Genomic DNA, 24,528 nt, shown 5'->3' on the forward strand with positions numbered 1-24,528 from the left:
TCTATGATACGTTGAATGGAACTGCCACAGTCACCTTTGAAGAAGATTTGACTCAGTGTTCCATTTTTCAGGGTTGGGTCCGTGAGAACTGTGCCCGTACGGACTCCAACAATCTTTACTACGCATATGGTAGGTGTTTCACTAAAGGTTAACCTAAAATTTTGATTTAGTTCAGTGTTCAAAACTTTAACTTCATGGCTTAATAATGAGTTTTTATTGATTCGTGTCACTTTTCTCTTGATGTAGAAACTTAATACTAAGATGTATAATTGATTTAGCCTAATATTTATAACAATTTAGAGTTCAATTATAGGCCGGCCGAAGTGGCCGTGCGGTTAAAGGCGCTGCAGTCTGGAACCGCAAGACCGCTACGGTCGCAGGTTCGAATCCTGCCTCGGGCATGGATGTTTGTGATGTCCTTAGGTTAGTTAGGTTTAACTAGTTCTAAGTTCTAGGGGACTAATGACCTCAGCAGTTGAGTCCCAAAGTGCTCAGAGCCGTTTAAACCATTTTTTTTAAGTTCAATTATAATTTCCCTGTAACACAAGTGTGTTTTTTACGCATTACAATTTCACGTCCGGTAGAACCCTCCAAAAATGACCATAATGGAAAGGATTGGAGAAACGTAAAATATTGGACGCACGTAAATTCTTAAAACATTGAGTTTTATAATTCTACTAGCCTTGCCTTCTCCCCGCAGCTTCGCCGATGTATGCGTTTGACACATTTATTGAACACACGTCCCCTCCTCCCCCTTTCTGTGTCCACCTCTTCCTCCCTCTATCCACCTCATCCTCCTACTGTCTGTCTCTTTTCAACTTCTCTTTCCCCTCTCTTTGAGCAATTCCTCCAAACTCCCTCTCTGATCATACCCACCTTCCCCTCCCTCTGACCATATCTTCCTCCCCATATCTCTTACCATCTCTGCCTCCTCCTCTTCCTTCTCCACGTGATCACTACTCCTCTATACCTCCACCTGCTTTATGCATCACTCTCACTCTATTTCCTACTACCCCTCACTCTAGCCCTCTGATCCTGCTGCATCCATGCTCATTCATACGTGTAGCCTCTGCAATACAGTTCAATGAAGCAGGCCAGTACTATTTCCACAAAATGCATGTCACACAGGAAAGCTATACATCAGGGGGCTTGAAAAACCATTTCTCTGCTCTGGAACACAGGCTGCCATGCAAAATGGGTCAATAAAGCTGGACAATACTACTCACACATTCACGTCACGCACTGCAGCCTATCTGTCAGGGCCTGTAAAATCGTTTCTTGCTGTCCTGCAAGGCAGTTTGCTTTGGAAGACACATACTGTTTGGACTCTACATATCTGTCAAGGCAGCCTAAAAGCGAAGGGCAAGAAAACACATTTTTGTCTGTATCTCTGCTCGTACTGAAGCTAGGACTCTATACAGCCCACAGTGGAGATACTTGTCAGACCTGCTGTTTCTGTGCCAAATTTGGTTGAACTTGGTGCAGCCGATTAGGAGGAGTTCCAGTACAGTCTGCTTTATATGTATGACAGACGATTAGTAATGGTGCACATTTTTATTTAATGTGAAGACTGTTTCAGAACAATCTTTATAAAAACGTTATAATTTTAAACAGTCTTACATGTCTCATGCTGCTCCACCTCCTCTTGTATAGTACAGCAGCAAAAATACAGTATTAAGCTAGAAGGTGATTTGTGAGTATGCAGGGCGCAAAACTGACAGGCAGAGCTGCCACATCTGGATGCAGTGACAGTTCTAGCCCAAATGGGCACTGGTTTGAACTCAGTTCAAATGACATATATGGAAACATTATTCTGTGCTTCTTCAGCTCAATACTGCATCTCTATAATTGTAGGGGCTTGTGACTGGTGGCATCCCAATCTCTTGGCAACCCATGTCTAGATGTATTGAGTGGGTAACAAAACATGAGATTGTGTTGGCTAGGGCAACAATGAAACACTCTGTAGTGAGGTAGATAAGGACAGTGAGGCACTGTGATGTTTTGCGTTATCTTGTTGGAAGATAATGTCATGGAGAGCTCAATGATAGGGATCAGTCACCGGCCTTAGCAGGTCAGAAATCTAATGGTGGCTGTAAAAATTACCAGCTGCATGATCCAGAGATTCTGCAGGGGGCCATTGAGATCCTATAGGGCGCTGACTATCCTTTGATACAGTATTCACATGACAGTCATGGGATCCTGACTAACATGAGCAGCAATATCATGGAGTGATAAACTGTGGTCTCCATAGGTGACAGTCATGCCACTGCATAGTATTTCCTTAGATGCAAAATTTATATGCCATTAATTCCACCTACTTCCTATGGTTGCTCTGAAATGCTAATCATTTGCACAGTGGAGCATTTATTACACTCCGTGCCAGTTTGACGTTTGTTGCGTGATACGGTGTCGCAATTTAAATGGACAACAATGTAGAATTTAAGAGGGAATAAAAATAATTCTCTTGCCATGTCATGCGCAACTATGGAATCTCTGTGAATTACTCTTTTGTAATTTTAGTAGCCTCATTTATTTACGGTAGATTCAGTGGCGGAGAGGGACTCACTGCCACCCATACCGTGCGTCGGCAGGTGTGTGGGTAGAGCGCTTGCCACGCAGGGGCGTTAGCGACACAGCACGGCATAGCATAGCATAGCATAGCGGAGCGGAGGACAGGCCGATGCAGGATTCAGGAGGCGCCGGCGGCGGCTGGAGCCAGACAAAGGCCGCTCATTACGGCGCCGCCGCCGCCGCTGCTGCAGTCGTGGCTGTCGCTGTCCAGCCAGGCAGCACAATGCCGCCGCTCGCACCCACGCGTGGCATGCCGTGTCGTGCCCGGATAGGCGCCACGACCCGTCCTGGTGTCTGCAGCCTCTGTACAAGCTGGCGTTACATTAGCTATTCCCGTGGATGGCGAGGCACGTCACTGGGGACCAAATCACGAATAAAGCTCCATTAAAGTCCTGGAGAAGCAGAGCGTGGCAAAGGGATTGGGACAATAAGGACGATCGCCCTCGCGTTTACGAATTATTCTCAGACATTCACAAAAGAATGAATCTGCAGCGTGTGAACTGAAATACAGGAATGAGCCATTTCGTAACTAGACACAGACTTCACCATCGCTACATAGTTTTTTTTTCCCCACTAACTGGTCCGATATGGCCAGTGAAGAATTTTCTCTTTTGTATCAAACGTCTTCATCTCTGAAATACTGTAGCAGGTGAGGAGTTGGAAATGGCAAGCTTCCAGGTCACTAAAACGTAACGTTTGAACCATGAAAGACAGTTATATTTTTGTTGTTTATATTTCTTTAATGAGCTTAAATGAATGCTAGCAAATGAACAATTCACTTTGACTTAGCAAATCGTTGATTTCCATTCCACTCCAGTAGTTCTGTTTCTACATACATTTAATGAAGAACAGTATGATCTAAACTAAAGAGAAGAACATTTACGTAATAAGTGTTCTATAATAATAAATTCAATATAAACAAACATTTAGTTATCAGACCAGACCAGGCAATTATCCAGTGTGAAGCAATTGTGCAACTAAAAAAACATATAAAGGAAATATTGAGAGTGCTGCCCATCTGGCTTCAAAAAGTAGTAAACTCAACTCTGAATGCCAAGGCGAGCACAAATAATAGAGACAAATTACAAACAGGACTTGACGCCATTTGCCATGGACAGATAGAAACCCATATGCGATCAAAAATGATACCAAGTTTATTTTAATTAAGAGAACACAAATTTCCTTCTTGGGAGCAAGTCTTGAAACACTCGTCAGCAAAATAAACTCCTCTAGCTTGAACACAAAACAGTACATCTGGCAGAAGGCCTGGTAATGGAGTAACTGTTCTGGTTTAAACACAAAACAGTTCTTCATGCAGAAGGCCTCGTAATGGTCCAGTGAAGCTGAGTTCAAAACGTACTTTGATACATTACGAGTCTGTTGGTCATTCACTACATCAGGGCCATGTCTTCTTCTGGATGGCCATGCTGCAGGATCCAGAACAAGATAACCGGCTCGGACTGCAGTGACAGCATAGCGACGACTCCAGAGTGAGCTCCTGACTGAAGAAATGCATAAGCATTTGCCGTCGAGCGCACTCAAAGTGGCCTCTCAGGGCCTGTGTGCCAGCCTAAGTACAGTCCTCGATGCCAGGACGCAGTTGGTCTTGCTTCCTGTCACGTGGCCGGCGTAGGAAAGATGTCCACGTGATCAGTGTCCTCTGTTGGCGCTTTGATCGCTGTCTTGTAGCCGCTGCGTATGGCAGTTCCGAAGTTACGTCTCTAAGGAAGCCAGCTGCCTGCATAACTTGGATGCTGTAGTTAATGATGGCAGATTAGGCGTAAGCCCTTGGTACAGCAGAAACTGTTAGCAATGTAAGTAGCGTGATTTTTAATTGAGATCACTGAACCAGAGCACCAATATGGCTTCAGCTAAGCTAGAAAAACTGAACTTCCATTTATGCTGCGTACACAATAGCTTACAGAAAAACTTGTATAATAGTCATAAACTATCAAGAAGGCTCAAAGCCAATAGACAGAAATAACAGCGACGTAAAAAAAATTCCTATGTAACTTAGTGCAGCAGATAAACTGCTTTCAAATAACACCAGGGTCGACTCAAGCTTAAAACACATAGCATAAAAAATCTAATGGCTGAGTGGATGACACAGAATAGCAGCTTGAACAGTTCAAAAATTACGTACCTCGTCAAACAAGGCCATGCAGCCCAGCCATTCCATTCCATCCATGATTTCTGTAGATACCGAGCAGCAGACGCGATACCAATGCCATCTTTCACCAGATCCGCGCGTCGTGGTTCTCAGGCATGTAAACTGACAGATTAGCAACACACACCCTCGCTCACCGTGATATCAAATCCGGCACTTGCTTATAGCGTCCAAGTCCCACACAACTACAGCAGTTACCAAGGGATGGCCACCCGACAGTTATAGTTCAACAACTGAAAGCGAGCTCATATCGACCACCGTTAAGTCGGCACGACCGATAACTCGCATTCCTCTGGCGGAACACGAAGAAGGCTGTTGTTTTATTATGGGCTGGTGATACCGACTTTCGATTTGATATCGAAACAGCACACAGGTCAATTAATGATCTTCCTTCTTGGGGGACCACAGTCATATAGAATATTTTTCAAAGAAATTTCCACCATTTGACTGTTAATTGTTCATTTATTTTACAAAGCCGAAATCAAGACTGTATAAAATAAGTGAACAATTAAAAAATGGCGGAAATTTCTTTTAAAAAAAAAAAAAAAAAAGAAAAGAAAAAGAAAAACACGAGTTAAACTCAGACTAGCACGCGTGACCAATGTTCTGGATTATTTGCTAAGTCTTTTCCGACCTTTGCCTTCCATTGCAGATTTTGTCCTCTAGGGCTTCCTCTAATTTCGTCGTAGTTGTCCTATAATTCTATCCCTTCTTTCAGTCAATGTTTTCTGCATATTCCTTTCCTCACAACTCAAACGCTTTGATTTCCTTCTTCCTGATTTTATCACGGTTCAATATCCATTTCTATACGATGCTGTTCATACCCAGAAATTTGATCTTCAAATTAAGGTCTACGTTTGACGCTAGTAGAATTCTTTTATCGAGGAATATTCTGCTTATTACATCCACTTTCCTCAGTGCGTGAGGCACTTTTTTTCTTGTTCCTTTTTTTTTCCTTCCACGGCAGCAAAGTTCCTTCACCTGTTTTGGTACGGATTCCCCAGTTCTAATTGACAGTTTGCTGCTAATAAAATTTCTGCTGTACCTCATTTACTTTCATCTTATTTTGTTCTATTCTCAAGCCATATTCTATACCGATTAGACTCTTCATTCCATTCAACATGTCGTGTAATTATACTCCAAATTTACTAGGGACAGCAAGGTCATCGCGTATCTTATTATTGTTGTCCTTCCACCCCTAATTTTTATCGCACTCCTGAAACTTCTCAGTCCTCGCTTCTTTGATACACAGATTCACAGTAGAGGTGAAACGCTACATCCGGATCTCAGAACCTGAAAAATGCACGCTATACATGGTGTTCATTTTAACTAAAGGCATCGAGATAACTCGAAAACTACGCATCGAAACAATAGAATAAGGTATAATTCCAATTTGTTTGTCTCGGAAGGGGCGTGCAATGATAGCACACTCGACCCCTCACTACAATCCGTGCGTAGATGGTGGGGGTGGGAGGCAATTTTGAAATCTTCAATGGAGACCCCCGTAAAATCTAAATATGTTTCCTCTGAAGCATTTTCTTCATTCCGCCACAGATGGCGCTGTAATCGGAGGAATAGAAATGGCTACACAATCGAAATTTACGACATGCTACTCAATGACCCTTGAAAATCCAGTGGCACGTGGGACCCCACCTCCAGGCTGCGAGGGTTGCGCAGACCAATTGGATACCCCATTCGCGATGTTATATTCCTCAGACATATCGAATAGGGGACTACTCGACGCGCCACTGTGGCCATTGATCGAGGCAAACTCTACCCTACTTTTCAAATGAGAATAATCGTTCATATGTAGTACGGCCAACGTCAATACACTTAATGATCCGCTTTTCAAATGACAGTACACAGGATAGAAGCGTATCTGCCGAAATGTCAGCACAGGAATTGCGCTCGTGATGCATTCGACCATGTCTTCAAGACCTGTTGCCACCTGCTGGTACAACTTAACTTGTAAATATCCCCACAGAAAGCAATCTGGCGACGTCAAATCCGGCTACCTAGCGAGTCAATTAATAGGGCTACCTCTGTCGATCCACTGGCCAGTGTAAACATGTTTTAATACCTCCCGTGCTTCTATTGGGTAATGCGCTGGACAACTTTCATGCTGAAACCACATACGTTGTCGAGCGTCCAGGGCAACACCCTGCAGTGCTATTGGTAGTTCCTGTTCCAAAAACGTTTGATATTTCCGTCCATTCAACGCACCGTCGATAAAATACGGACCAATGAGTTTGTTCCCCATGATGCCACACCACACGTTAACCGACGAAGGACGTTGATGGTCAACTTACCGTAACTAGTGGGGATTGTCTACACTCCAATAGCGCATGTTATACGGGTTAACGCTACAATAGTTTGTGAACGTAGACTCATAGCAAAATAATACATCGGTCGTCTCGGGGTCGTCTGCATTCGTTTACGTGCCCATTAAAAAAACACTACCTGGTTATGAAATCGGTCCCATGAAGTTCTTGATGTAGTACACGTGATATGAATGATACTTATGACGATACAGTATTGTGACAATACAACCTACGGACAGACTGGAATCGCTGTGTAATTGCAGGGCATTTATCCGTGGGTTATAGTGCACTGCCGTTATTACAGTTATTTCATTTGCTTCTCCTGTAATATGTTTGCTTCATTTCCTATCACCGGTTGCACGCTATCATCAGACATAAAGGAGTTCATAACCCTGTAAAAGAACGAACGAGAGCGAGCTTTCTCTGGGAAATCCTCGGCATACAAGGCAACAGCAGCCTCAACGTATCTCCTACACTCTCCGTAAATCAGGATCATTTCAGTTGTTTCTTCTGAGGTTGCAACATTCATCGTCCACTAGCACGTCTGTTCACCAAATGATAGGTAGGTGTGCAGGCAATAAACACTGCACTATAAGTAAGCTCCGGTCGCTACACGACCACGATTAGTCTCCTGTTCGATATGTCGGAGGAATACAATGTTGCGAGTGGAAATTCCAGTTAGAAGTTGTGAAATACTGGCCTGTTCTACCCTTGCAGCGTGAAAGTGGGGTACCACGTGCCATTGGATATTCAAGGGCCTTTGAGTAGCATGTCGTAAATTATGACTGTGCACACTTTTCAATTTCTTCGATTTTCAATTTCTGTGGCGAAACGAAGAAAATGGCTCAGAGAAAACGTATGCAGATTTTGCCTTAGAATCGTAATCTGCAGTAAAAACAGAAGGTTCCCAATGAAGATTTCAAAGTTGGCCCCCAGGCACGGGGTGGGAGGGGGGGGGGGGACAAGTGTGGTATCATTGGACGTCTCCCTGCGAGACAAACAAATAGGACTTACAACCTTTTTTGTTTCGATGTGTAGTTTTGGAGATATTTTAGTGTCTTCTGTTAAAATGAACATCCTGTATGGATTTTGTCATATGATGACATGGTTGGAGACTGTGGCTGTTATTTGAAGACAAATGTTGATGGTGGTGAGACAGCAACCAGCCCCAAGTTTATTTTAAGTTCCTTTATTCAAAGGCTGCCGCTACCCTTTTCGAATCATTACGATTCATCGTCAGACTGCTTTCATGCTTTCACTACAAAATGTGCTGCGTTTTTTACTGACTAATAGGATCCTATCCTATCATCAGATCATTGCACACATAAACTTGCATAATTGAGCGTTTCAGATTTGTCACTGAAGTCATTTTCACCACATCTCTATCGTCGCACAAATCTGAATCACTCAATTATGCAAGTTTATGCGTGCAATGATCTCAATACAGCGAAAACTACAAACGTTGCCTTCTGGACGAAAACTATGAAAACAAGTACTCCAAACCGACATTTCATGTGAGTCACATCGCAATGCAAATCTGTAACTCAACCATCTTTGTGACGTGATTATAATTATGTATTATTTATATTTTATGGTAACTAGTCAGTAAAAAACGCAGAACATATTGTAGTGAAAGCATGAAAGCCGTATGACGATGAATCGTAATGATTCGAAAAGGGTAGCGGTAGCCTTTGAATAAAGGAACTTAAAATAAATTTGTGGATTGTTGCTGTCTCAACACCATGAACATCCTGTACACGTCAACGTCTCCTGTTTTACATGTCTGATAATTCACGACGAAATCGATATCTGTGGTGTAGTCAGCTGTCGCTCAATTGCTCTTTCTTGAACAGCAGGTCTCGGCCAATAGGAGTTCACCACGGCCAGTGCGAGAGCAACACTGTTTGTGGAAGGGGAACAAAAGGCTTTGTGCTATGCTGCGCTGTGTTCCATGCAAGGCGGAAGTGTGGCTGCTCTGAAGTATATCGAAAAGAGACAGGCTGGTGTTTACAACCTGCGTTTGTACGTGAATCCTTATAGTGAGAATTGCGATCTACGTTCTGTTGTCACGTGCGACGAGTGACTGACGCCTATGTTCGACGCCAACGTGTAATAACCACTCACAGACGGCAGGTGGCAGCACTGACACTAGAGAGTATGTTGCACGCGTTGGGGAGAGTAAGGCCGAGGGTGTGCGCAGTTGCCGTTATGCGGAACCGGGGAGATTCATCTGATGTACGAAAGGACAACATCATTGGCTTTCTGGCCACGGGCGGAAGCATTTCCGAAACGGCTAAGTTTGTAAAATGTTCGAGTGTCATTGTGGTCAAAGTTCACCGAGCATGGCAGCGAGGCAACTGCGATGCACCCCGTCCAATTGTTGAGCAACTGACTGCGCCGAAGAACCAAGGAGCTCTCAACAGTGTCTCAGCAACGAAGGCTGTAATTTGCACGCCAAAACCGAAACTGGAGGTTCATTGAGTGACGACAGGTGGTCTTTTCAGATGAATCCCGCTATATGCTCAACAGGAGAGATGGGTGTTAGCGAGTATGGCGTGAAACGTCTGATAGAACAGACCCTGCAACAATCGTCTGAACGGTCCAAGCCGGAGGAGGGTGCGTTGTGGCTCTGGAGGGTACAGTGGACGAATACAAGTGTGCATTTATCCTTGGTGATTACGTACCCCCTTACATGCAGTTGTTGCTCCTCATCACGATTGTATCTACCAGCAGGACAACGCGGCTTGTTACACAGCTCGCAACGTACGTGCTTGTTTCGAACTCTCTTCCTGCATATCTCGTAGCGATCCGCGTTGCAGGCTTTTCATAGTCGGTCACATTAATGTGGTTGGCAACGCGCTGCTTGGCGTGTCGTGTTGATGCAAAGTAATCACGTCCTTACAGAACCTTTATGAGTCATAGCGTGGAACACCCAACTTCGGTTAATGTGGTCCGTAACAGGTTTTCTCGATGCGACACTTTTGATTCGTGGGAGAGCTGTATAGAGCAGTTCTTCATTCATCTAACGATTCTTCGTATTATCTTACGATTCTTCGAGTGCTTTGTGGACGAAGTTTTCGTCCTGCAATATTATAGATGTCACGTGATTCGTGTAACTATAACTGTGTTCTTCATATAGTCTGTGTCCTTCGGCTGCAACAAATAATAACTGATACAATCCTTTTTATATTTATTCATGCGCCTTCTCATCATTAAATTTGTGGCATTCATACAATTCTTTTCAAGAACGCATATACTCACGGACTTAAATCATCCACTAATGGGAATCCGACCGTGATCGTTTACATTCAGCACGAATACTTATTAATTGAGAATTGTTCGTCATGTGTTGAACCCATTTAGCCAGCATTAGATTGGTAACAGTAATTTTGGTATGATTCTTCAAAGTTCCAGGAGATAAGTTTTTGTCGATATCTCGTGAGCAACAAATCATATAAAGGTCCATAATATTACTCAAGATTTTCCGTCTCTTTATGCAGAAGTGTTTAAATTGCAATTACAAGCAAGGCGCGCCCAATGACCATGTTTGCCCATAAGGTGGAGCATATTAAACATTTCTTAATTCAAATTAGTACTATTAATAGGAAGCTCTATCATTAAAGCAAAGTTAAGATTAACTGTTGCCCGAAGTAAGTGACATTTGTGTTAACTTGTTCTTAAAATGAAATCATATCGCGTTACAAAAGTACTCTCATGGGTCAATACTCGCAGATAACAACAATTAATTAGGGCAATTTCCTGCAGTCATCCTATAAGAATTAACAGCTTCTGTCGAACACAGGAAGCCCATTTCAATTCGACCACTTCTGTCGCAATCTTCTACACTCCTGGAAACTGAAATAAGAACACCGTGAATTTATTGTCCCAGGAAGGGGAAACTTTATTGACACATTCCTGGGGTCAGATACATCACATGATCACACTGACAGAACCACAGGCACATAGACACAGGCAACAGAGCATGCACAATGTCGGCACTAGTACAGTGTATATCCACCTTTCGCAGCAATGCAGGCTGCTATTCTCCCATGGAGACGATCGTAGAGATGCTGGATGTAGTCCTGTGGAACGGCTTGCCATGCCATTTCCACCTGGCGCCTCAGTTGGACCAGCGTTCGTGCTGGACGTGCAGACCGCGTGAGACGACGCTTCATCCAGTCCCAAACATGCTCAGTGGCGGACAGATCCGGAGATCTTGCTGGCCAGGGTAGTTGACTTACACCTTCTAGAGCACGTTGGGTGGCACGGGATACATGCGGACGTGCATTGTCCTGTTGGAACAGCAAGTTCCCTTGCCGGTCTAGGAATGGTAGAACGATGGGTTCGATGACGGTTTGGATGTACCGTGCACTATTCAGTGTCCCCTCGACGATCACCAGTGGTGTACGGCCAGTGTAGGAGATCGCTCCCCACACCATGATGCCGGGTGTTGGCCCTGTGTGCCTCGGTCGTATGCAGTCCTGATTGTGGCGCTCACCTGCACGTTGCCAAACACGCATGCGACCATCATTGGCACCAAGGCAGAAGCGACTCTCATCGCTGAAGACGACACGTCTCCATTCGTCCCTCCATTCACGCCTGTCGCGACACCACTGGAGGCGGGCTGCACGATGTTGGGGCGTGAGCGGAAGACGGCCTAACGGTGTGTGGGACCGTAGCCCAGCTTCATGGAGACGGTTGCGAATGGTCCTCGCCGATACCCCAGGAGCAACAGTGTCCCTAATTTGCTGGTAAGTGGCGGTGCGGTCCCCTACGGCACTGTGTAGGATCCTACGGTCTTGGCGTGCATCCGTGCGTCGCTGCGGTCCGGTCCCAGGTCGACGGGCACGTGCACCTTCCGCCCACCACTGGCAACAACATCGATGTACTGTGGAGACCTCACGCCCCACGTGTTGAGCAATTCGGCGGTACGTCCACCCGGCCTCCCGCATGCCCACTATACGCCCTCGCTCAAAGTCCGTCAACTGCACATACGGTTCACGTCCACGCTGTCGCGGCATGGTACCAGTGTTAAAGACTGCGATGGAGCTCCGTATGGCATGGCAAACTGGCTGCACAAATGCTGCGCAGCTAGCGCCATTCGACGGCCAACACCGCGGTTCCTGGTGTGTCCGCTGTGCCGTGTGTGTGATCATTGCTTGTACAGCCCTCTCGCAGTGTCCGGAGCAAGTATGGTAGGTCTGTCACACCGGTGTCAATGTGTTCTTTTTTCCATTTCCAGGAGTGTATTCTTATTGTTCAGTTTTGATTCTTGAACAAATTATAAATTATCCGTGTTTCCTTATAGTTTATTTCTATTTTTCTGACACTTCAATCTACTTGTAGCATGTTATGTTGTCGAAAGCGTTCTTCAAGTCGACTAATTCTATGAAAATGTCTCGCCTCCACTGCCAAATGCAACATCAGAACCACCTCTCTGGTGCCTTTTCCTTTTCTAATGCCCATCTAATAGATACTCTAATCTCTTTGTCATTTCTCGAACTAATATTCTTGTCAGATAGTGAATGCATGAGCCGTTAAGCTTATTGCGCGAAAATTATCGGATTTATTTGTCTTTGATATCTCCGGTTCTGTGTGATGATATTCATAAAAAATTCCCATGTAGATTCTGCGTACTAACTTGAATAAACGTTTGGTTGCCACTTCCACCATGCCTTTAGAAATTCAGAAGTAATGTAACCAATACATTGTATGATTATAAGTCTTCCAAAGCTCTTTCAATCTCTGTACTGGATTCCCTACGTTTTCCTATTTGACACGCATTTCTTCTTCTCGCACGTCAAGCAGACAACTCCTACTCCTCGTTTGGGCACTCATTCAACCGAACTGCCCTCTCCGTTACAGTGGAACTACAGGGCTATTACAAATGATTGAAGCGATTTCATAAATTCACTGTAGCTCCATTCATTGACATATGGTCACGACACACTACAGATGCGTAGAAAAACTCATAAAGTTTTGTTCGGCTGAAGCCGCACTTCAGCTTTCTGCCGTCAGAGCCCTCGAGAGCGCAGTGAGACAAAATGGCGACAGGAACCGAGAAAGCGTATGTCGTGCTTGAAATGCACTCACATCAGTCAGTCATAACAGTGCAACGACACTTCAGGACGAAGTCCAACAAAGATCCACCAACTGCTAACTCCATTCGGCGATGGTATGCGCAGTTTAAAGCTTCTGGATGCCTCTGTAAGGGGAAATCAACGGGTCGGCCTGCAGTGAGCGAAGAAACGGTTGAACGCGTGCGGGCAAGTTTCACGCGTAGCCCGCGGAAAATTGGCTCATGCCACAACTGGAGACCGACAGCGCCGACTTCATCTTTCAACAGGATGGTGCTCCACCGCACTTCCATCATGATGTTCGGCATTTCTTAAACAGGAGATTGGAAAACCGATGGATCGGTCGTGGTGGAGATCATGATCAGCAATTCGTGTCATGGCCTCCACGCTCTCCCGACTTAACCCCGCGCGATTTCTTTCTGTGGGGTTATGTGAAAGATTCAGTGTTTAAACCTCCTCTACCAAGAAACGTGCCAGAACTGCGAGCTCGCATCAACGATGCTTTCGAACTCATTGATGGGGACATGCTGCGCCGAGTGTGGGAGGAACTTGATTATCGGCTTGATGTCTGCCGAATCACTAAAGGGGCACATATCGAACATTTGTCACTGCCTAAAAAAACTTTTTGAGTTTTTGTATGTGTGTGCAAAGCATTTTGAAAATATCTCAAATAATAAAGTTATTGTAGAGCTGTGAAATCGCTTCAATCATTTGTAATAACCCTGTATTTAGAACTCTCAATTTCGGAATCCTATGTATTAATTTCACCAAAAATTTGTTTTGATTTTCTTGTGTGCTGAGTCTGTCCTCCTAACGACCATTTGCCGGCCTGTGTGGCCGAGCGGTTCTAGGCCGTTCAGTCTGGAACCACGCGACCACTATGGTCGCAGGTTCGAATCCTGCCGCGGGCATGGATGTGTGTGATGTCCTTAGGTTGGTTAGGTTTAAGTAGTTCTAAGTACTAGGGGACTGATGACCTCAGATGTTATGTCCCATAGTGGTCAGAGCCATTTGAACCAACCTAACGACCTTTTCCTTTCCAATTTCTTCATCTTTATCGTGCAGCTGTTTCATTTAATGTCGTCTGCATTTCATTAGTACGTGACATATTTTGCTGCATTTGTTTCTTTTCCTAAATATTTTTTTATTTACTTCTTTCGTCTGTCAACCGAAGTATTTCTTCTGTGACGCAAAGTTACTTTCCAAGTTACCTTCCTTATATCTATATTAGTCCTTTCTGCGTGCATGATTTCTCTTTTTAGGGGTGTTAAATGCTATACAGCTGATGTGTCTACTTTGATAATGTTCCAGTTTCAACGTAAGATCGGCAAAATTCTCACAGATGCTAATGGGAAGATGTTCTCATATAGGATAATGTTGTATTTCAATGTGTTCTAAATTGGGATATTACATACGAGATCGTTGCGGTAGAAGTGGTATCTAAGATTAGGGCCCTCCTGGGTTCCTGACGACTGATATTGTTTGAGTAAGACGGTTGTGTAATATATTCCTTAACCACTGAAAACTCAAAAAAACCGGTACACCTGCCAAATACCGCGTAGGAGCCTCAGTCAACAGAAGTGCCGCAACACGACGTGGCATGGACTCGACTGAAGTCTGAAGTAGTGCTGGAGGGTACTGACACCGTATGCAGGGCTGTCCAAAAATCCGTAAGAGTACCAGGAGGTGGAGATCTCTTCTGAACAGCACGTTGCAAGGTATCCCAGATATGCTCAATAATGTTCCTGCCTGGTGGGCAGTGAAAGTGTTTAAACTCAGAAGAGTGTTCTTGCTGTCACTCTCTAGCAATTATTGACGTATGGGGTGTCGCATTGTCCTGGCTAAGTCCATCGGAATGCACAATGGACATGAATGCATGCATGTAATCAGACAAGTTGCGTACGTAAGTGTCACCTGTCAGAGTCATATCTAGACGTATCAGAGATCCCATATCACTCCAACTACACTCCGCACGCCAGTAGAGAGCCTGCACCAGCTTGAACAGCCCCTGCTGACCTGCAGGGTCCATGGATTCATGAGGTTGTCTTCATACCCATACACGTCCATCCTCTTGATACAATTTGAAACGAAATTTGTCCGACCAGGCAACACGTTTCCAGTCATCAACAGTCCAATGTCTGTGTTGACGGGCATAGATGAGACTTAAAGCTTTATGTCGTGCAATCATCAAGGGTACACGAGTGTGCCTTCGGCTCCGAAAGCCCACATCGATGATGTTTCGTTGAGTGCTTCGCACGCTGACACTTGCTGATAGCCCAGTGTTGAAATCTGCTGCAATTAGCGGAAGGGTTGCACATCTGTCACATTGAACGATTCTCTTCAGAAGTCGTTGGTCCCGTTCTTGCAGGATCTTTTTCCGGCCGCAGCGATGTCAGAGATTTGATGTTTTACCGGATTCCTGATATTTACGGTTGTTGTTGTTGTTGTTGTGGTCTTCAGTCCTGAGACTGGTTCGCTGCAGCTCTCCATGCTAATCTATCCTGTGCAAGCTCCTTCATCTCCCAGTACCTACTGCAACCTACATCCTTCTGAATCTGCTTAGTGTATTCATCTCTTGGTCTCCCTCTACGATTTTTACCCTCCACGCTGCCCTCCAATGCTAAATTTGTGATCCCTTGATACCTCAGGACATGTCCTACCAACCGATCCCTTCTTCTAGTGAAGTTGAGCCACAAACTTCTCTTCTCCCAAATCCTATTCAATACCTCCTCATTAGTTATGTCATCTACCCACCTAATCTTCAACATTCTTCTGTAGCACCACATTTCGAAAGCTTCTATTCTCTTCTTGTCCAAACTATTTACACTCGTGAAATGGTCGTACGGGAAAATCTCCACTTCATCACTATCTCGGAGGTGCTGTGTCCCATCGCTCGTGCGCCGACTATAACACCACGTTCGGACTTACTTAAATCCTAATAAGCTGCCATTGTAGCAGCAATAACCGATCTAACAACTATGGCAGACACTTTTTGTCTTATATGGACGCTGCAGACCGCAGCGCCGTATTCTGCCTGTTGACATCTCTCTGTGTTTGAATACACATGTCGATACCAGTTTCTTTGGCGCTTCAGTGTAGTTGTGACATGTTATGTATTGATCATGTCTGTGGATGGCCGATTTATTGAGCGTGAGCAACGCACGCGCTTACAGCAACCGAGCAAACCTGCTATTGCAGAACATTGCTTTGGCACCGAGATTCGCCTCTTAGTGCCACACAGACTACAGGTGGCCATACCAACCACAATTCGTTCAAGATGTTCGGTGATCGTGTCACTCCTTGCGAGAGCGGTAGCGAAAACAGTTTGGGCAGTACTTGACGACAAGGACCCTTCTTTTAACCCGAGGTAATTGTGTCGTGACCTGAAAATGATCGCTTACCCGAATCCGGCTGTCGATGCACAATCACGCGATACAGCAGCTACTAGCAGTTTCGTGATGCCGTTCTTTAAATACGTCGAAGCTGAGCAACGCTGGCTGCAGATAATATTTAGTAAAATTTTTATTTATCGCAATATGTTACAGCATAGAGCGTCTCTTCCCATCTCGGGAGATAACAGGACGCCACTGCCGTAGCAGTTCGGAACCACGCGGCAGCCGTCGACCCCACCTGGCGGCGCCTGGAAATCTCGGACGGGTCGAGTCGCAGACGGATGTGTACAGCCGAGGGGTGGCCGTCGCCGTAAAATGCAAATGTAATGAGGCGAGCGGGGCCTCCGCTAATGCACCGGCGGAGATTAAGCGGCTACTGGTGGTCCGGGGTGGCCGGGGGAGGGGGCAGCAGAGGGAGGAGAGGGGATGATGCTCGGCGGGATTAGCACCTCCCCAGCCCCCCGCCCTGTAAAGTCCACAACTCCGCTCCGACTGTGTGCCTGTTGCAAGAACCGTCCGAGCTAATCGACGCCCCCGCATGAGTTGTGGCGGCCGGTTAACGGTGCCCGAGCTAACAGCCGTACTAATGCAAGCGTGGCGAGCAGGTATTAATACTGAGGTTTAATACGTCGAAACGTGGTGCGCCACAAGAAACGTTGCTGACCATCCCAACAGTGGCATCAGCTGAAGTACGTTCAAAATTATGTTCGAAGTTACAGTCACCTGTGAGAGACGGCGCGCAATCAACCAATCTCAAAACGCCTGTAGCCACAGCAGCGATCCTCGGTGGTCAAACTTTCACCTCCACCATTCAACACGTTCAGCTTGCACTATGCTTCCGTTTCAGGACAGCACAGTTTGTAGCGAGCTGTAATTTTGTCAGCTGTCATTTCTAATGGTAACGTATGTCGCCATTTTATTTTGAAATTACAATGAAATCACTGCGCTTAGCTGCACACATGCGTTCATTTACGTCAACGGGGACAGTCGAAAATGTGTGTCCCGACCGGGATCTCCTGCTTACATGGCAGACGCTCTATCCAGCTGAGCCACCGAGGACACAGAGGATAGTACGACAGCAGCGACTTATCTCCGGCTCGCCTCCCGTGGGACCCACATTCCCAGCTATATTGTCCCGCACTATATTCATAGTGTCCCTGCCCATTATACTCATTACTCGCGGCTTTTTGCCGATTCCCGTAAGACTTCGGGCACTGTTTGTGCATCCGCACAGATGAAGATAGTCAAATGGCCGGTGAGCCAAATGGAAAAAAGAACACAATGACACCGGTGTGTCAGACCCACCATACTTGCTCCGGACACTGCGAGAGGGCTGTACAAGCAATGATCACACGCACGGCACAGCGGACACACCAGGAACCGCGGTGTTGGCCGTCGAATGGCGCTAGCTGCGCAGCATTTGTGCACCGCCGCCGTCAGTGTCAGCCAGTTTGCGGTGGCATACGAAGCTCCATCGCAGTCTTTAACACTGGTAGCATTCCGCGACAGCGTGGACGTGAACCGTATGTGCAGTTGACGGACTTTGAGCGAGGGCGTATAGTGGGTATGCGGGAGGCCGGGTGGACGTACCGCCGAATTGCTCAACACGTGGGGCGTGAGGTCTCCACAGTACATCGATGTTGTCGCCAGTGGTCGGCGGAAGGTGCACGTGCCCGTCGGCCAGGGACCGGACCGCAGCGACGCACGGATGCACGCCAAGACCGTAGGATCCTACACAGTGCCGTAGGGGACCGCACCGCCACTTCCCAGCAAATTAGGGACACTGTTGCTCCTGGGGTATCGGCGAGGACCATTCGCAACCGTCTCCATGAAGCTGGGCTACGGTCCCGCACACCGTTAGGCCGTCTTCCGCTCACGCCCCAACATCGTGCAGCCTGCCTCCAGTGGTGTCGCGACAGGCGTGAATGGAGGGACGAATGGAGACGTGTCGTCTTCAGCGATGAGAGTCGCTTCTGCCTTGGTGCCAATGATGGTCGTATGCGTGTTTGGCGCCGTGCAGGTGAGCGCCACAATCAGGACTGCATACGACCGAGGCACACAGGGCCAACACCCGGCATCATGGTGTGGGGAGCGATCTCCTACACTGGCCGTACACCACTGGTGATCGTCGAGGGGACACTGAATAGTGCACGGTACATCCAAACCGTCATCGAACCCATCGTTCTACCATTCCTAGACCGGCAAGGGAACTTGCTGTTCCAACAGGACACTGCACGTCCGCATGTATCCCGTGCCACCCAACGTGCTCTAGAAGGTGTAAGTCAACTACCCTGGCCAGCAAGATCTCTGGATCTGTCCCCCATTGAGCATGTTTGGTACTGGATGAAGCGTCGTCTCACGCGGTCTGCACGTCCAGCACGAACGCTGGTCCAACTGAGGCGCCAGGTGGAAATGGCATGGCAAGCCGTTCCACAGGACTACATCCAGCATCTCTACGATCGTCTCCATGGGAGAATAGCAGCCTGCATTGCTGCGAAAGGTGGATATACACTGTACTAGTGCCGACATTGTGCATGCTCTGTTGCCTGTGTCTATGTGCCTGTGGTTCTGTCAGTGTGATCATGTGATGTATCTGACCCCAGGAATGTGTCAATAAAGTTTCCCCTTCCTGGGACAATGAATTCACGGTGTTCTTATTTCAATTTCCAGGAGTATATATATATATATATATATATATATATATATATATATATATATATATATATATATATATGGTGTCTGTTCTTTCGGACATTGATGACCTGCAACCGTCTAGAACGAAATTAGAATTATATTAATACCGTCGGCTGCTCACGGGCGTTGATTATATCAACAGGGACAGGTGAAAATGTGTGCCCCGACCGGGACTCGAACCCGGGATCTCCTTACATGGCAGACGCTCTAACCATCTGAGCTACCGAGGGCACAGAGGATAGTGCGACTGCAGGGACTATCTCTGCTATCTCTATCGATCTGGATCAGATCGATAGAGCGTCTGCCATGTAAGCCGGAGATCCCGGTTTCGAGTCCCGGTCGGGGCACCCATTTTCGACTGTCCCCGTTGACGTATACCAAAACTGTATGCAGCTAAGCGTAGTAATTTCATTGTTATTTCATTCTAAAAACGAGCTGCATGGTGACCTATGGTTTCCGTTCTTTCGGACATCTCCGAAAGAACAGATACCATCTTCATATATATACCATTTTATTTGCCGTTACTACTGTCTGTTGTGTCATAAATATTAAAAGCAAATTCGTCAAGCTTGAGTTTGGATACGTCCGGCATTGCCGACACCAGACAAATACATCGAAAACCCGGACATTTGGGTCAAATCTGAGGTGACAGAAGGCATGGGATACATCCTAACATAGTGTCGGACATCATTTCACTCGGCGTAGAACAGCAACTCGATGTGACATGGACTCAACAAATCGTTGGAAGTCCTCTGCACAAAAAATAATGAGTAATGCTGACTGCACAGCCGTCCATGATTTTGAAAGTATTGCCGGTGCAGGATTTTGTTCACGAAATGACCTCTCGAATATGTCCGATAAATGATCGATGGGTAGCCGAATCGTTCGCTCTAATCGTCCAGGACGTTCTTCAAACCAAGCCCGAACAGTTGTGGCCCAGTGATATGGCCCATTGTCATCCATAAAAATTCCACCGTTGTTTGGGAACTTTAAATCCATGAATGGCTGCAAATGATGTTCAAGTAGCCGAAGATAAAACCGGTCAATGATCGATTCACTTACACCGGAGGATCCAGTTCGTCATGTGAACACAGCGCACGACACTATGGAGCCTCCAGCAGCTTGCACAGTGCTTTGTCGACAACTTGGGTGCATCGCTTCGTGAGGTCTGCACCACATGCGAACCCTACCATCAGCTCTTACCAACGGAAATCGGTACTCATCTGACCGTGCCGTGATTTTCCAATCGTCTATGTCCAACCAACATGGTCACGAGATCAGGAAAGGCGCTGCAGACGATGTCGTGCTGTTAGGAAAGGCACTCCCGACGGTCCTCTGTTATCATACCCCATTAACGACAAATGTCGTGGCACTGTCCTAACAGATACGTTCGTCGTATGTTCCACACTGATTTCTGCGGTTATTTCACGCAGTGTTGCTTGTCTATTAGCACTGACAACTCTACGCAAACACGGCTGCTCTCGGTCGTTACTTAAAGGCCATCGGCCACTACATTGTCCGTGGTGGTAGGTAATGCCTGAAATCTATTCTCGGCACGCTCTTGACACTGTGGATTTCGGAATATTAAATTCCCTAACTATTTTCGTATGGGATGTCCCTTGCATCTAGCTCGAACTACTGTTCCGCTTTCAACGTCTATTACTTTAAGTCCTGCGGCCATAACCACGTCAGAAACCTTTTCACATGAATGACCTCAATACAAATGATAGCTCTGTCAATTCACTGCCCTTTTGTACCTTATGTTCGCGGTACTACTGCCAACTGTGTACGCGCATATCGCTAGCCCATGACTTTTGTCACTTCACTGTACTGTTTGTCGACGTTAAGTTGAGCGATGGCCACGGCATCCTGCGGGGAGCGGTATTTTCAGTGCTGACAACGCCAGAGTGCAAGCGCCTCGTACCGATTAGCAGCGCTATGATTTACAGCGCAAGCTGAACTATTTACTCGCCAGTCCTGATTTAGTGAATTTTAAGTAAAATTTACTAAAATCCATTTACTTAGAATCAATCGAATTTCTTCAGTGATAAGGAAAATTCATGGTTTACACCGGGCAGATGTTTCAAAAAAAGCACATAGGACGCACCTGGACGCCCCCGAAACTAGAACAACTCCGAGTAAACCTAGACGATGACAGACCTTGTTGAGAGAAAAATAATTCTTTCATACCCTGCTGAACAAGAGGGTCCCTAGTCGTAGACTGGCTGAGGGCAGGAGAAGTCGCTCGACTTTAGCGCAAGAGTGTTTCGTGTGCAGATGCTGCCAACATTCCCGAGCTACAAATGTAATATCTGTGCGTACTGTAGCCGTTACGAAGTGGTTGCGTGTAGTGCCGTGGCAAAATAGTAAGAATAATGATGTCGAGTGGCTGAACTGCCTAGTGCAGGTCTTTCAAATGCAGCACACTTCAGTGACCTGTGTGTTCCTAACCTAACCCAGAAAACCTCCCGGGAATAGTTTAGCCACTAGTGCCTAGGAGAATTTTCACATCATTGAGAGTTGAAGGCTAGATAAAAGGCAGACTTAAAAATTCCCGTTGTTCAACCAGGATTTGATCCCATGACAGTTCGGTCTGCAGGCAGGCGCTTTAAAACTAGACGACCAGGTTCTACACCAAACCAGTAAACAGTGCCAGAATAGCGCCCCACCCCCACGCCTACACTGTCCCCATTGCTGTCTATGCGTTAAGCTTTGGTGCGGGGGGCCTGTTTCTTCTGCTCCACGAACCGCCTGGAAACCAGTCAGGAAATCGTTCAAATGGCTCTGAGCACTATGGGACTTAACTTCTGAGGTCGTCAGTCCATTAGAACTTAGAGCTACTTAAACCTAACTAACCTAAGGACATCACACACATCCATGCCCGAGGCAGGATTCGAACCTGCGACCGTAGCGGTCGCCCGGTGCCAGACTGTAGCGCCTAGAACCGCTCGGCCACTCCGGCCGGCCAGGAAATCGTGAACAAACTATACTTTGCATGCTGCACTTACAGACAGCGTGAGGCACGTCACGGCAGGCCACCTGAATAACTCAGCCTCGTTCAGTGATAGAAGAAAATCTTTCAAATAAAAGCTACTTAGCTTGAAGGGGGAACAAAGTGTTGTATTCATTATTTTTTCGTAAGTGGCAGGGAAGAAGAGATAACAATCAACTTCATTACTTTAAATAGATAGGCGTGTTATATTATTTACCTTTTAATAATACGTTTGAAATTGCGTACAGTGCATTAGGTTCTGTATGGTTTGGCGATATACGTGAGGGTACGTTAATCATGGAGTATCAGCAACAAAGCCTCATAGTGCAATAACTTCATAAATTACCTTTGCATATACAATACAAAAATTTCAAGAAACAGAAACGTCGATAGTAAAAAAACGTAAACGGCTCAACAACCGACGAGCGACACGCAGTTGAAATCTTAGCAGCTGTAGCATACAATCCACCTGTTAGTAAAGAGGGTGGAATCAGTCAAAGACGTGTTCTGCGAATACTACATTCCAACAAATTTCACCCATATCACATATTACTTCGACAAAAGGCAGAATTCTCTGAAACGGGGCTACGGAAATTCGGTTTCTTGATCAAGATGTTATTTTCACATGAAATATTATTTCTCATAGGCAAGTTAGTCTTCACAACAAGTACTATTGTTCCTCAGAAATTCCACAGCGGCTGAGAGAAGTGGATAAACAAAGACCTTGGTCAGCCAAAATGTGGTGCTGCCTTCTAAGTAACCGAACTATTGGTCCTTATTTCATTGATGAGAACTCAAATACCACGAGGTATTTTGATTTCTCAACAGAGATACTAATTCTAGAAGACATCCCACTGGACATGCGGAAAGTTATGTGCTACCAACACGACGGATGTCCTGCTCATTCAGAACGGTTAATTACAGAGGTTCTGAACAATAGATGTCAACATCGTTGTATTGGTCGGTCCGGCAACACAAAATGGCCACACCTAACGCCTCCGGACTTTTACTTGTGGGTAAACTGAAACAAAAATTTACAATGAAATTTCAACCATTCGCAAGGACGTGAATAATTGTGTTTCATGAGCTTGATCTACTATCAGCGCGGATCAAGTTTGACGGGTAATACTGTCGACATTAAATTGTTTTACAGCATGTGTGCTGCAAATGGTCACCATGCACATGATAGCTACAGAGGAAGCATTCCTGAAGAGTTTATTCTGTGGTGAGGACGATGAAACCGCCCTGCATCTTACCTTACAAACCAAAGCTCTTGAGGACAAAAGCAAAAGAATATTCGGGCTGGTAGAGCCTGACGAAATCTTTTCTGATATTTAACTAGTAAATGGCCTTCTATTATTTGTTTAAGGGTACCGGTTGGCTTTACTAGAATCACAGGGAACGAAACCGTAGAATAAATTCAGTTTCGGTGTGGGCAACAGTGGGCTAAGACCACTGTTGTTTTTGTCTCCATGCGTAAATAAAATAAAGTCACACCAGAGATCACCATTATGAGCAAGTGTTGAAACAACATTATCTGATGTCATTAAGTTACTAATTGTACACTTCCTCTGAGTCTCATTGTATGCGTTTGCAAATGCATTTGCACGAGTGCAACTTAATACTTAAGTAAGCGTCTTCAAACGTATTACACTGCTGGCCATTAAAATTGCTACACCAAGAAGATTTGTAGATGATACATGGGTATTCATTGGACAAATATACTATACTACAACTGACATGTGATTACATTTTCACGCAATTTGGGTGCGTAGATCATGAGAAATCAGTACCCAGAACAACCACCTCTGACCGTAATAACGGCCTTGATACGCCTCGGCATTGAGTCAAACACAGCTTGGATGGCGTGCACAGGTACAGCTGCCCATGCAGCTTCAACACGATACCACAGTTCATCAAGAGTAGTGACTGGCGTATTGTGACGAGCCTGTTGCTCGGCCACCATTGACCAGACGTTTTCAATTGGTAAGAGATCTGGTGAATGTGCTGGCCAGGGCAGCAGTCGAACATTTTCTGTATCCAGAAAGGCCCGTACAGGACCTTCAACACGCGGTCATGCATTATCCTGCTGAAATGTAGGGTTTCGCAGGGATCGAATGAAGAGTAGAGCCAAGGGTCGTAACACATCTGAAATGTAACGTCCACTGTTCAAAGTGCCGTCAATGCGAACAAGAGGTAACCGAGACGTGTAACCAATGGCACCCCATACCATCACGCCGGGTGATACGCGAGTATGGTGATGACGAATACACGCTTCCAATGTGCGTTCACCGCGATGTCGTCAAACACGGAT

Source organism: Schistocerca serialis, chromosome 2 (genome assembly GCF_023864345.2).
Source record: "Schistocerca serialis cubense isolate TAMUIC-IGC-003099 chromosome 2, iqSchSeri2.2, whole genome shotgun sequence".
Classification (NCBI taxonomy): Eukaryota; Metazoa; Arthropoda; class Insecta; order Orthoptera; family Acrididae; genus Schistocerca; species Schistocerca serialis.